Source organism: Cicer arietinum, chromosome 4 (genome assembly GCF_000331145.2).
Source record: "Cicer arietinum cultivar CDC Frontier isolate Library 1 chromosome 4, Cicar.CDCFrontier_v2.0, whole genome shotgun sequence".
NCBI classification, from domain to species: Eukaryota; Viridiplantae; Streptophyta; class Magnoliopsida; order Fabales; family Fabaceae; genus Cicer; species Cicer arietinum.
In genome coordinates this window covers 57,897,392-57,913,857 of record NC_021163.2, presented here as the reverse complement: position 1 = coordinate 57,913,857, position 16,466 = coordinate 57,897,392, and the positions used below count along the sequence as shown (strand labels likewise).

Genomic DNA, 16,466 nt, shown 5'->3' with positions numbered 1-16,466 from the left:
CACCGAATCCTTAATCGATTGTGTAATTATGATGTCCAACGGCTAGTAAAAAAGTACGCAACGGTCATTTTCCTAATCGATTCCCAAATCGATTTGCCGTGTTACTTAATCGATGTCCAAATCGATTGTCCCAAAAGTCAAATACTGAACACTTAATCAATCGATTTCCAAATCGATGCTCGGGATTGTTACAAAATATTTTCCACAAAATCTGAAGTCTGGGCTAACCAAATCGATTCCCAAATCGATTCTTTAAACAAACAAAGAGCAAACTCGAAATCGATTACTCAATCGATTTAATCCCAAACAAAACTTCTGATTAACTGCCATTGACTCTTTTTCTCTGTCATCAACACAACTATGTTGACCAATCTTTCTTCATTTAATCTTCATTTAATGTTAAAGACAAGATTCTCATACTTGTCTCATTTCACGTGTCTTGAGCATCCACTTTCAAATATCAATCTTGCTTGGTGGATGTCAAGTACACCTGCAAAAACATAATTAATTTTTGGATCTAGGTACCCAATTCAGATTGGGTCCTGGGGGGTCAGTCTTAAACACAGATTCTTTTGCTATCCAAACTTGCTTCCATCCTTGATTGGCTAATTTTTTAAATTTGCAATTAGACACAAAATGTCCCTTTCTACAACAGAAATGACATTTGCCATCAAAGGATGAATATTTGTTTGGTTTAGTAAAGGTGTCATACATACTCTTAGCAATAGAAGATTTTTGACCATGTTTGACATTTCTGGTTTGCATATAACCAATACCAGATCTGTTTTTATTTTTTCTTTTGACATGCATATTTGGTGTATATCCTAAACCAGATTTTTCATAAACATGTCTTTGATTGCTAAGTATGACATTTAGCTTATCTTTACTATTTGCAAAATTTAATAAATCAGATTTTAATGATGCAATAGTATCTTCAAGTTCAATGCACTTTGCAGATTTTTCTTGTGAATCCTTTTTCAGTTGTTCACATAAATTTTCAATTTCTTTGTGTTCAACATTCATTTGTTCAAGCATTTTCTTTGTGCTTAACAACTGTTTTATGGATTTCACATAATCATCATGCAATTCATTGAAAGCTTCTTGAAGCTCATCATATGTTGGATTAAATTGCGAACTAACCTCACTGTCAGATTCTGAATTAGTGTGAGCCATGAGACATAAATTCACTTTTTCTTCATCCGAAGAGGCAGAGGACTCATCGTTATCGTTGTCACTCCATGCAATATATGCTCTTTTGGCTTTGTGAGCTCTATTCTTGTTCTTCAGTTTGTAGCATTCCGACTTTGTGTGACCAATCTTACCACATTCGTAGCATGTAACTGTCTTGATGTCACTAGTCTTAGAGCTGGATGGTTTTCTGAATTTGTTATCTTTCTTCTTCAGAAACTTCTTAAATTTCTTGACAAGTGATTCGATTTCAGTCTCTTCATTTTCACTGCTGGATCCATCTGAGTAGCTATCGGATTCAGGTTTAGATTGCTTGGTTTGTACTTTCAAGCATAATCCTTTCTTTTTCCTGCTTTCCATTTCGGATTCATCCAGTCGTTGTAATTCCATTTCATGTTCCCTCAATTTACCAAATAATGTTGCTGTCGTTATCTTTGCTAGATCCTTAGACTCAGCTATTGCGGTAATTTTGGGCTGCCATTCTCTGGTTAAACATCTCATGATCTTTCCAATCTGCTGTTCATTATCCACATCTTTTCCTAGTGCATGCAGGTTGTTGACTATGTGTGTGAATCTGGTTTGCAAATCGCTGATTGACTCTTCTTTCTTCATGCTAAATAATTCATATTCGTGCATGAGCGTATTCACACGAGCTCTCTTAACATCAGTAGTACCTTCGTGAGTTTCTTGGAGGATGTCCCACATCTCTTTTGCTGACTTGCAATTGGACACTCTAAAGAACTCTTCTGCACATAGGGCGGACGTGATGATGTTCTTAGCCTTCGCATTGAAACCAACCTTCTTCTTGTCATCATCTGACCAGTCGGCTCTAGGCTTGATAATCATTGAGTTGTCAGTTCCTGCAATCTTGGGAATGTACGGACCGTTTTCAACAGCATCAAGGATATCTATGCCACTTGCTTCCAGAAATATGAGCATTCGTTGCTTCCAGTACATGTAGGCTGTACCGTTGAAAGCTGGTGGTCGAGCTAACGAAGCGCCTTCTCCCAGAACGTCAGTTGAGGCCATCTTCTTATAAGTTTTACCTCTCAAGAAGTTTGCTCTGATACCAATTGTTGGTATCTTGACCTCGAAATAACAGAAAATATATCAGTTTTCGTTACCAAATTAATCAGTATCAAGCGCACAGCGGAATTTAAATTTTGAGGCATGCAAAGTTAGCAATATAGAAAATTAAAGAGAGAGAGTTAGAGAAGAAAACACAGAGATTTATCCTGGTTCGGTTGTCAACAACAACCTACGTCCAGTCCTGAAAATCCAATCGGATTTCAGATTTTCTTCTCCTTCAATAGAAAGAATCAATTACAGATTGTCCAGTTTCCTCCCTGAAACCTATCTATCTTAATGATCTCTTTCCTATTGAATACCCTCTGATCCTTGTAGATACTCGTCAACCTATCACAGAATCACAGTGCGACTCTTTCTTGTTGAACACTCTTCACCCAAGAAAGTAGCCACCAGTTTCTAGCTGGCTTTCTATCAACCCTTTGATCCTTGTAGACAATCGGCAGCCTAACACAAAATCAAAGTACGACTCTTTCTTGTTGAGACCTCTCACCCAAGAAAGTAGCCACCAGTTTCTAGCTGGATTTTCAACGTTCGTTTTGGTTCAAAGATTTATTACAGAAAGAATAAAAGACGTAAAACAAAAGGGTCTTCAATCTTTATGAATGTTGCTCTTCACAAATCTGGATATTCATGGATTGTTCTTGAGCACATTATCATTTCTCTTAGATTGTCAACAAACTGTATTGAGATCTGTAATCACAATTATGAAGTTGTTAGTTTGTTGCCATGAACCGTTTTTGAGAGCATAAGAGAAATTATGAAAGTTATGAAAAAGTTCTGTAAAAGTTCTTAGAAGTTATGAGAATAAAGATTGAAAGACATCTTATATAGTTTCTGAAAAACCAACTACGAAATCGATTTCCCAATCGATTTTGTAAAGTTATAAAATGAGCTAAATCGATTTGCCAATCGATTATCGCGATCTTGGTTTTCTTTAATCTTGAAACTATACAAGCTAATCGATTTACCAATCGATTCTTTAAAACAACACTTTTCAGCAGAACATGTCCAGACCTGTATAAATCGATTGCCTAATCGATTTCTGGGAAACTGTTTTAATAAAACTATTTTCAATCGATTACTCAATCGATTTGCCAAACTTCAGAGTTCACTGTGTTTTCAACAAGTTTATTTCAATCGATTTGCCAATCGATTGTTTTCAAAACAGTGGCTCAGGTTTTTGATGTCAATCGATTTGCCAATCGATTTAATAGCATGTTCCTGAAAAGTTTTTACCTGGTGTTTAGTTCAATCGATTTCCCAATCGATTGCAACCAAACTTTATCAAAATTAAAAGTGTTAACAATAGATTGTCCAATCGATTGTATTTGTCACAGGTGAGGTTATTTTTCAAATGATACTTTGTCAATCGATTTGCCAATCGATTCCCTCAGCACTGGAGTGCCACTGTGACTCATCCAATCGATTTACCAATCGATGTGTTACCATCAGGTTTGATTTGTGAAATGTTCAATCGATTTACCAATCGATTACTCTCCAAATCAGAGGCTACTGACTTGTGCAGTTTTCATTTTTAATTAATCTAATCGATTGCCTAATCGATTGCACATTTACAAACACTTAGGATTTCCTTACACCCTTGTTATGAAATCGATTTCCCAATCGATTTACATAGTCAGAATTCAACTTTTGTTGATTTCTTGTGTTCCAAGCAATTTGATACAAGTGTGTAGGATTGAATTGGTGTTCCTGAAATTTTGCTCAATTGAAATATTAGATTTATCATATTAAGTATGAATATTGTTGAATTGTGAATTATGTCAAAATTATGAATCAAAGGATCAAAATCCAACATGGTTGATTTTTTTTCCTTGTTCTATCCGACCCAAGAGTTACATATTCAATTTATATAAAAAAAATAAAATCAATTGATACACGAATATCATTTAAACCCCATTAGTAATAAACATTGATTTTGAATAAAATAAAATCTAGATTTAGATATTTATATGTTCGGTGGTCGCAAAAAAAATACATAAACACTAGACCAATTTAAAAAATAGAAATAAGTGTAGTTAAAAAATGTTAGATTAAGAGCTAAAAGATGTTAGATTAAGGTAATTTCAAAACACATCAGCCACGTGACAAATGATTAGGCAAATTGTAAGTTGATTTACCATTCCTATTTCCTATTTACTACTCACTCATTAAACACTTCTATGAAGACAATCTCACATCAAATTCTAGTTCATCTGATATTAAATTGAAGTTATAATGTTATGGGAGATCAATTTGAAATTAAATATTTTTTACATAATTAAAATAAAATGATTATGTCTCCATAATGCAACCAAAGTTATATAGAGATTAAAATTAATTGAAAAATATTTTATAATTTAATCTTAAGATTTAAAATACAATCACAGTTACTAAAACAAATCATAATGACTATTTTGATGGCTAATCGGTGAGAAATGAAGTTAAGGCAGGAAAATAATCCCTAAACAAGTTGATCATTGATATTAATTACAACTTATATAGACTAACATATCCCAATTTCTTTTTTAATAATATACTTAACTTTGAAAATTTGTATAATATAGTTAATTTTTTGTACTATGATTATTTTAAAATTTTATATTTGTCTTTTATCTTCATCTATTTAATATTTTATATTTTGACTACTCTAAAAGTTTATACATTATATTACTTTTATATATGAATATGATTGAATATATGAAAATAGTTAAATTTTATAATAAAAAATATTATGTTTAAATAAGTTGAAAAATAAATAATTATTAATTATGACAAGTGTGTAAAAATCAAATTATGTAGGATAATGAATGTTTGATATATGATAATCAGTTGTGATGAGTATGATTGAAAACTCTCATAGTTCATATGTAAAATTACCTTTACATATGAATATGATTGAATGTATCGAATTAGTTAAATTTTGTAAGAAAAAAATATTTATATTAAAAAAATTAAAAAATAAATAATTATTAATTATGACAAGTTTGTGAAAACCAAATTATATTGGAAAATTGTGTTTTGTGTGATTTGATATATACTAATCGGGTGTGATGAATTCCGACTAGACGTTACATGACAAAAATGTTAATAAATATGTTAATTAATACAAATATCGTGACGTATATGGCTGTAATTTCAAATTTTATAATCGGTATATTTTAGGAGTAGAATTATGGTTGTTGTGTTATCGCTGGTGAAATATATATTTGACTCTAATATGTGAAGGTGATATGTTATCCGTACATCTTTTCTTGTTACATAAATTAACCTAACCAAATAACATACATAATGTCGATTGGTATGCGTAGAGTCTTCTTGTATCATCTAGATTAATATGTGTATAAAGATTAGAAAAATTTTACCAATATTTTTAATTATTAAAATTACAATTTTTTTTTATTAGAGGCTCAATTTTTAAGATTATAATAAGGCCTCAAAAATATTTAATATGACCCTGATTATATATTTTTAGAAATTTAAAAAGTTACGAGGAGTTTATATTATTTTGGGTAAACCATCATTTTAGTTCTTGAAAGTGTAGAACGTTGTCACTTTAGTATCTGACTTAGTTAAAAATTCAAATTACTCATTGAATAATCAAAACGTCAGTCGATTTAGTCCATGATGTCATAATGGTCACATACTATTTTAATACTAAGTAGTATATTCCATATACTTTTATGGTAGAAAGTTGTATCTTTCAATGATTAATTTGATCATTCACTAATCTGAAGTTATAGCTAAGTCAAATACCAAAATGACAATGTCTTACACTTTCAGAGACGAAAATAGTGGTTTACCCATATTATTTTTCATGAATATCAAATGAGAAACGTTGATGGTTTGGATGGATGTTTTCAAAAAGGAGAAGAATAATATGTGGCAACATTTAACACTTACAAATTATAACTACTTACTCTCCCATGTATGGTCAGTTAATTGTTCATTGATCCAAATCCTTATTTTTATGTCTTCTTTCCTTTCATGTGTAAATCATTCGTACCAAATAGCACTACTTTGATATTGATAGAAACCTCCATAAACGAGTAATTCTTATTTCTCCAACGTGGACCAAACCTTGAATTGGTCCAAACTAAAACAACCTTGCATTATAAAAGAAAGTTAGATGAAAAGTACCAAGACAAAAAATTGTTAAAGAAAAAAAACAAGTGAATAGAAAGTGATATTACTTTTAGTTGCTTCGTAGAAGTAAAAATATCAAGAAAAACACATGTGTATTTATTGAGTGCCAAAAATATCCATATCTAAGAACTATGGTCTTTTTGTCTTTTCTTTTTCATGAGGAAAATGAAGTAGGCCCCCAACAACAAAAAAAAGAAGAAAAACTCAAGACCCTTAGAAAAGGCAACGACACTCATATAAGTCAACATGGTGAAAGAAGCAAAATCAAGAACAACATCGAACGTTGTATCTGTACTAAGCAAATGTAACCCAAAATTAACAAAAACACATGTCACTTGATTAACATCGAGCAAGACATAAGAAATAGAATATTGATCCAATTAACTTAGAAGTCCAAGAATCTGACAAACCAATATGAAATAATGGTGTCTCACATTCCAACCATACAAAATTAACTTAGAATCAAACTTAGCAAACCGCAAAAAAAAAACAATTTTATCCTTTTGAAGGTATCATATAACTCAACCATAGTAATTGTGCAAGCACCAAGAGAGAAAACAAACCAAAAAACAAAACCACCATTATGATCACAAACCATACCTTCACATGCAACAATGACCCATAATGAATTAATGCACCATATCCATTAAGCTTTAGTCTCCACTATTAGGAGGAAACAAACTAATGACCATAATTACAGAAATAGTTGAAGAACCCATGACATGAGTATTCTTAATGGTCAAATACCTAACAATTGTCATTTTTTGATTAAAGATTTTCAAAATCGTTTCGCTCATAATCATAGAAGCATTGTGGGATACCTTGTCATTCATAGTCAATCACATGCAATCAAGAGCGGGCAAAAAAGTAATTAGCCAACCATTTTCCTTGATAGAGTGATGACATGTTAAGTTATTAAGCAACCATGTGCTCACTACATGAATCCATAAATCCAAAGTTAGAAGACTTCTAGTAATTTCTTCCCACTTTCCGGACATAATGGCAAGGAAAACATCTCTATGTGGGTCCAACTATCACTTTTTTTCCTATGCCTTTTGTTGGTTTTCCAAACAAAGGAAAATTCATTTTTTTCTATCATCTTTCCTTCCCTTCACTTTCTTTCCATCTTATTTTCTTAAAAGACAAATACAATGTTAAAGTTCGATTCTTATAAAACACGCGTTTGAAAATGGTGATGAACATAAACTTTAAGTACGACTTTGTTTGATCAAACAATCTAATTAAGCATTAATATATGTATTTATAATATAAGTGTTTATGTATATGTTATTTCTGTAACAAAGAAAGAAAATAAAGTCAAATCATTTTGGTTAAATTATAAGTTATTTTCATGAGCTATTATGAAAATGAACTAAAAACTAACCGACGACTTGTCATAAGTTGTTTCTATAAATTATTCTAAAAAATCTTACAAGATCTTATGTCAATATATAAATTCAAATAATTCAATTCAAAAAACACTATAAACCTCGTTGACCAAGGACTTGTCATAGTCAACTTAAAGATACGAGGGTATAGAAAAACTTTGAAGTCATATTGTAAAGTCAAATAACCTAATTATATTTCAAAATCATTTCTCCCACAATCATAGAAGCGTTGCATAAGACCTTGTCATTTCCATCCAACCACGTGCAATCGAGAGCGACCACCAAATTATTCGGTCAACCATCATTTTTGATAGAGCGAAGACATGTTAAGTTATTAAACAACCATTGCATCCATAGATCCAAAGTTAGAAGTCTTCTAGTAATTCTTCCCCATTTTCCGTTCATATTTGCGAGGAAAACATCTCTATGTGGGGCCTAACTCTCATTTTCTTTCTTTTGCCTTTTGTTGTTGTTCCAAACAAAGGAAAGTCCATATTTCCATCATCTTTCCCCCTCCTCCTCCCCCGCCCCCCTCACTTTTTTCCATCTTCGTTCCTTTAAAACAAATAGTGTTAAGGTTTGGTTCTCGTAACATACACATTTGAAAATGGGGATGAGCGTGAGCTTGAAGTAGTACTATGTTTGCTTAAACAATATAATTAAACACTTTGATTATACATATTTGTCATATCAGTTCTTATGTATATTTTATTTCTATAACAAATAAAGAAAAATAAAGTCAAATAATTTACATTAACCTAAGTTGTTTTTATAAACTATCATAGAGAGTAAGGGTGGTAATATACTAGATCGTCTGTCCGGAGTCTATGACCTAACCTACTTAAAGTCTATTCTAACCTGATCTGTTTAATAAAATCAGACTCATAAAAAAATCTATTCTGACCTAATCTTTTTTTATAAAACTCAACACAAAAATTTTCTAAAAAAAAGAAATTATGTACGCAACCCTTTTACAGCGCTTTAAACACAAGCGATGTAAAATGTAGTTTATAGTAAAAATAACACGAATAAATCTCGCAAAATTTAAGTGGGTTGCGCTTTTTTTTCTTCTTTACCCACGGACTTTTTAAATGTTACCTACTGAATAATCGTCGAAATTAATTAAAAAAAACAAATTATTTTTTAAGCAATACACAAGGTTTTTCCGTAGAAAAATACTAATTTACTCGCGTACTAACATCCGTAGGTAATTTTTTCGTAAGTATACAAATGTTTTCTTGTAGTGAAAAGTCCAGTTCATATTGATATTTAAAATAAGTATTTAGATATACTTTTTAATAGATTAGTAATTTAATATATTAATAAAAATTAAGTTTTTTTTTTTATAATTAACATGACATTTAAAAGAATTTGAATTTATACAACATCATATTTTTATTCTAAAATGTTGAAGTGTGGGTATTCTAAATAAACTAATTTTTTAAAGAAAAACATATTAGGTTTCTATTTTCTAAAAGAAAAAAAAATTAAAGTAAATTAATTTTACACTCAATAAAAATCATTAATTTTACCATATCATTACATTATTGTAATCACCACTATAAATAAGAAAATAAGTGGTGCACAGTAAATGTCAACCAATTTTATATTGACACAGAAGGCTACTATAAATTTTATCATTTTATCTCATAATTATCATTTTTTAATATATTAAAAGCTATAAAATCAATAGCTCATGTTACTTGTAAGTGTAAACTAAGAGTGCACTACCATTACTCTTTTATAAAATAATTATTAATCGATGGTTTGTATAACTGTTAAGCCAACTGTATATGTTCATTATACTCATATTCTAAACATATTGTTTATGTAATCTCATAAAATAAAAGTGATGTCATTGGTAACATCATTATTAATATCGTCTTTTAAAGCGTTTTAATAATATTGTTATTGTAGGTGTTATTTTAAAGATAAAAGTGGTATAATATGTTAACCACGTGACAACAATATTCAATTAAGAAAACGTTGTGATATATTGATGTTATTTTCCAGATACTAATTTGTATAAACACTCATATATTGATGTTTTTTCCTAGAAACCTTCTTGTTCATTTAAACTCTATTTACAATTCAAAAAATAAATAATTAAACAAATGCATATATATATATATATATATATATATATATTTTGTTATTTGTTAGTAACTTAGTATTTATTGAGTAAAAAAAAAGGTATAATTTTATTAGTTTTCCTTATGTTTATTATTTTATTGATTTTTCTTATATATATATAAAGGTCTACTTTAGTCTATTTAAACAAATATAAAATATACTATTTAAATACTTTAATGTGAAATAGACTTTCAGGTCAGACCAGACTTTTAAAAAAGGTCATGTCAAACCGGAAAAAATCTATGATAGGCTTTATGTCAGACTCAGACATTTCAAAGCTTAGTTTGGTTTGGTATATTCTCACCTCTAATAGAGAGTTTGTGAAAATAAATTAAAAACTACTCATTGACTTGTCATAAGTTGTTTTCGTCAGCTCTTCTAAACAATCTAACAAAAATTTATGTCAATAGATAAACTCAAACAATAAAAATCCAAAAATACTTTAAACCAGCTTGACTAATGACTTGTCTCGTAGTCGTGCCAAAGATATGGAGTTGTGGAAATACTCCAAAGTCATATTGAAGAGTCAAATAACCTAATTATATTTGGTTATAAAATACTTCATATGTCCTTAATTATAAGTCTCCATTGAAAAATAATATATCCTTAAATATAATCATCATTTCAAATTATTATGTCTATTCTTTTTTCAAACATATATCTTATTAATACAAAAAGTTTATTTTAAAAAATGAAAAATCAAATTAAATACATTTATATTTTAAAGATATTTTAGAAACATCTACTCATAAAATTAATACATTAAATTCACGAATGAATTTTTTAAACATATGTAAAAAATGCAATGACAACTTATAATAAAGAACGGCGGTAGTAAAATCTATAAAAATTGAAAAGAACAAAAATTAATAACATAATGAATTCTAACATGTCTATTTGTTACAACTAATTTACTCTTCACTTTTTCGTCATTGTTTTTGCGGTGAAAATGAAAATCTACGTTGGAGTTTCTAATTTTCACAGTAAAAACTGCATTAAGAACGCTAGAATGGATGAACCACCGTATTTCCAAACACACACTTAATCATTTTTCTTGAGTAATTACGATGAAAATTTAAATACAACAATGGTTTTTCTTATAGTCTAGGACTTAAAAAAAATGAAATAATCATATATCATCTTATTCTTGATCACTCTCAACAATGATTTTCTTGGCTTTTATGTCTCCATTTGTAGATGGTTGTTGCTTATGTGAAGTTTCAGTTTTAGTGGGTGGATTAGATGGCTTCACAGGATTTCCTATCCTAAGCTCCTTTTGTTTCCTCTGTTTCTTCTCAAATGCTCTCTTGGCTTTCTCTGGAGACAGCATCCCATGTTCCATTAACCTACATATTGAAATATATTTGTGATGTTAGGGATCATTATTTTAAACAGTGAAAATAATAGGTCAAATTGAAAGGAAACTTACCAAAATTCTGCCATTTCACTTGTTGGTATTTGTTTTGATAATGACTCATAGAAAATCCTCAAGGGCTCTTTCTGTCAATAAAGTTGCCATAAGAATCTCAAATGTGAAATTAATTGAAAAATCAACTGCATACCTGTTCTGGAGGATCATGTTTCTGCCCAGGTAGAGTATAAACTTTCTTCTCTCTCACTTTTGTGCTAGTACTTATCTTTGTTGTTTTTGAAGAGGATGGTGTCGTTTTAGATTTAACCTTCAATTAATTGTACAAAATTAAACACATTTAGTTACACCGCTATTGTAATTGTAATTGAAATTGATATTGATATATTTTTAAAAATAAAATCACATATGGCCCATTGCCCATGGTGTGAGAACTTTATTAAAATTAGAGCAATGTTAGACGTTACGAAGCGGTATTGACGAAATTTCACGAAAATATAAATCACTAACCATACAAAGGTATATGAATAAATAGAGAATAAATAATGATAAAAAAAAAAAGTAATGATAAATGAAAGGTATAATTAACGATTTTTTTTTTAATATTTTATGTTTTTAAATAATTTCATGTTCAAATGAGTCAAATTCACAGTCCTACAACTGTCGTTTTTAATGGAATTCTTGAGCTTCCAAGTTGTGCTTATAGTCTGAAACCTGTGATGTGCACAGTGACAAAATAGGATCCGATCTGAGGAAGAAAATTTTGGAGTTGTAGAAATTCTTCAAATTTGATTCTGACGGTGTGGGTTTATGATTACCTTTCAGAATCAATAAAACACATTACATTTTTTCTCATGTCAATGTGGGTTTACGATTTCTTCAAGTTTGATTACGAGAGTGTGTTCTTCGATTTTGTCTTCTTATCGTTGAAATGAGTTTTCATGGGTGGGAAATGAGAAGAACAGACAAAACTTTTGCAATTGCAAAAGAGAAGAAAACAAAACTGAGAGATTTTTAATTTTGGTTTAACAGAAATCCATTTAAAGAGTAACATCACAATTATTTTATAACATAAAATACTGAAATAAAAAAATAAAAAAAATGACAAAATCGTTATCTAAATTAAATTAAGAGTAATTATACTTAAATTAAATTAAATGTTGTTCAGCCATTACTCTTCATATGATTTTTTGTAACTTATAACTTTCTTCTTAAAATTAACATAAACAAATAGGTTCATATGAATTCATGTGAAAGAAATCAAATACAAATTACAAATTTTAAATGACTATTACGGTTGTGATCGTGGTTGCGTCACAACTCACAAATTTATAATGAAGACGTAATTGCAATTGTAATGCACAGTAGGAAAATCATAAAAATAATCTTATTGATGTGGCTGCGATTTGAAGACTATAATATAAACCTAACCTAATTCTAAACAATCACATGTATTAAAAAGAATAATTAACAAAATTATGTCACAAATTTCTCCAATTTATATCACATCGTGACAAAGTAACACAATCACTATAATTTCCAGCAATCAGTGAAAACTCCACTTATAAATTCACAAGCTCACATAATAAATAAATTGAGAACCCCACATATTAAATCAATTAATAACTCCACCAATTGAATATACCCTTTAATAATTCAACCCAATAAAATGACCCTAGACCCAAAATTACAATTTTTAATTATCAATTTTGAGGATTGATTGATACCTCAGATTTTTTTACAGTTGTGATGGATCTCATCTTTGAATCAGCTTGAACCTTTCTCTTGGAAGATCCATCTTTAGCATTTGATTTGATCATCATGACACTGTTTCTGGTCTATGTAACCATAAACCAATTATATGGTATAAACTAGATCTGATTGAACTTTAATTATTAATTTTTCTTTTTTTTTTTCAGTTATTAACTGCCATATTCTAAACATGAGATTGAAGCCGATCTAGAAAGACATTTATGCCCTTGTGAAATGAATTTGGATTTCATTCTAAAAAGAGAGGATGGTCAAACACATTTATACATTCTACCCGCCATAAACATTAGCATAGTGAGGACATAAATACAAACTACATCTATAATATAGTGGTTGTAACGGTTAAGAATAGTTAGAATTTTTTGTTTGCATGAAACAAAAGGGAGAAACATGTAAAATTTGAGTATCCATGATAAATGCTTTCAACGCTCTCTCTCGTCATTATTATAAAATAAAATAAAATAAATTATCACAGATATTATTAAGAAATGTAATTAAGTGTAATTAATTTTTTATAATTCATATAAAATACAAATTAAATTTATTAATTTTTTTTCTAATGTCAAATATTTATCTATCAGTTTAATTAAATGAAGAGTGTATTGTGTCATAATAACATTAAATGATTTAAAGTAGTTAATTTTTGTTTATGATAATAAACAAAATTTGAGACAACTTTTTTATTTATAATAGTGATTAAAGAGAGTACCTTTTAACACCCTTACAAGTAACTACTATCAATTTTATTTTATGTGAAACCTATTTATCAATTTTATGTATTAGATTGTCTTTTGTTGATACTCCTTTTGATACATTTATTTTACAATTTAATAATATTCCTTTTTAATAATAAATTATTGACTACTATTTTTGTTGACCGAGACTAATTTGTTTTAAACTAAATAACTAAATTACTATTTATAAATTTAAATAATTAAATTGTTTAAAATTAATTTGAAAGATTAAAAGGTTGATTTACTATTTTGAATTTTGATTTAATTTGTCAATATGTTTTTACATTTTCAATGAATAATAATCGTCAAAACAGATTAATGATAAGTGTTACTGGAGACATAAACATAAAAAAGAAAAATATAAAAAAATAAAAATAAAAATAAAATTCATCTTATATAAAAATTAAAGGGTGACTGACTATTTTAGTCTTTTAATTAAAGTATAAGGCGTTACTTTAATATTTGACTCAATCAAAAATTCAAATTAATCATCAAATTATCAAAATAGTCATTAAAAGATAAATTTTTTATCATAAAAATCTCTAAATAATACAACTTATTTTCAAAATAGTTCATGATTATTATAACGTCATAGATTAAAATGATATTTTGATGATTTCAGGATTAATTTGGATGTTTTACTAAGTCATAATCAAAATGACAATATTTTATATTTTTAGAGACTAAAATTGTAGTTTATCTAAAATTTAAACTCCTTAAATTTAAGAGTAGATAGACATTTTGGTCCCTCACAAGAAGCGTGTGGGACATATTAGTCCTTGACAAACACCGACCTTTTTAGTCCTTGGCAAAAATAAAACGGGACATGTCGGTCATTTCTCTTATTTACTTTTTCTAATCAATTTTTTTTATTCATTTTCAAACTATGACTGAATTATGACATGTCATATAATGGTCCACGTGTATTGTCAACAAAAATAATGAAACACTTAGATCATGCAACGACTTTTTTATGACAATTTGGTCAAAAAAAAAATATTCGTTTATGAGTTTCAACTCTCATGTTCATCATTTCCTTTTTTTTTTCTTTTTTAATTGATTTTCAAATGAAAGACTAAAGTGTCATTTATGTTTTTGATAAAGGTCACATAGGACGTTCACTATCCATGTTAATGATTTAACGATACAAGTATCAATCTTCATACAATTTAATGACAAATTATAGTTTATAGACTAAATTGTTTTAATTTATTTTTGTAAAATATATATAAAAAAAAAAAAAAAAAAATTATTTTTTATTAATATAAACTTTATTTGAATATAAATATTTTTTTAATACTAATAAAATAAAGTTTATATTAGTGAACAATATTTTTTAAATATTGTTTTATTTGGATATAATAAATATATGTTCAAGTCAAGTTTGACATTTTTTTTCAATGACTAATTTGTTCTGTATTATTTTTTCTAAGAGACCAAAAGATCACTTTAATATAAATTTAAAGATATACTCCATTTAATTGATGTAGCTAAATATCACTAGAAGGGTGGTTGAATAGGGATTTTGCTGTCAAAAATAATTTTCAAGTGTTTTTTAAAACTATCCTCTCGCAGAGGATGGCAAGCCCGATGATGGGTTTTTCAAACTTTTAGATTTGAGCTAAGCTAAAGAGTGAGAGAAAAATATGACAATGACACACAGTTTTTATACTGGTTCACCCAAAGAAGGCTACGTTCAGTCCTCACACTCTTGTGAGATTTTACTAATGTTCAAACAGATCAACCTTTCACAGAGGATGATTACAAATTGTGTATTATTTAGCTTCACCAAGCTTACAATCAGGTTTCAAATATTTCCAAGTGTATCTCACGTGGAAATTACAATGTGATATGAGAGTGATTGATTTTTAATACTTTCTCAAAGGATTTACAAAGATCTAATGTAGGATTGTAGAAAGTATGAAGAGAGGATGGATGTTGCTTCTTGAAAGCTTTGAGATCCTTGATCTTTTTAATGCAATGTGTTGTATGTTTGATGAAGAAGAGCTTGCTGCCATTTATAGAAGTCTTATGATGTTCACTTCATATGCCAAGCTTTTTATGACCGTTGGAAAATCATTTCAAAAAGCCCAAGGTCTTTTCTTATAATTATGAAACTGCCATCCAGCTGTCCTTGGACAAATGCAGTCCATCCTCAAGTACGAGGTTGCAGATTTTCTGGAAACTTGGGACATGTGAAGTCCTTTTCTCTTTTCTTTCTTTAAGACGTGTGATGACTTTCACTTTTGCCTTGTTTGTTGTTGCCTTTTTGAAGATTGACTTTATATTATTTTTTAATTCACACAAGAGTGATCTATAGGTCTGCTTGTAGTCTTTGCACATAATATGATTGGTTGCTTTTCAAAGGTGTTGACCATAGACCCATCCTAGTGTAATCCTTTCTCGTACCTTTCTTTTGCCATCTTACTCATTTTCTTCAAAAGTTTTTCTTTATTCATTCTTTAATAAAGTTTTTTCTTTGTTTAATGAATCAAACACTTTATTCTTTAATACTATTTTGCCTTTGTTTAATTAATAAAACAATTCATTTCAGCGAGGATGAGTATTCTGCAGATTTGAATATTCATCAACTCGCAAGGTCATCTTCAGCATTTTTCATCCTCTAGATTTAACTAAGAATTTTTTTCTTTT

At 29.0% G+C, this 16,466-nt stretch overlaps 1 pseudogene; it reads right to left on the bottom strand.

The window, feature by feature from the left end:
• Positions 1–10,783: 10,783 nt before the first annotated feature.
• LOC101503732 (uncharacterized) lies at positions 10,784–13,160 on the bottom strand (annotated as a pseudogene).
• Between the last annotated feature and the right edge of the window lie 3,306 nt (positions 13,161–16,466).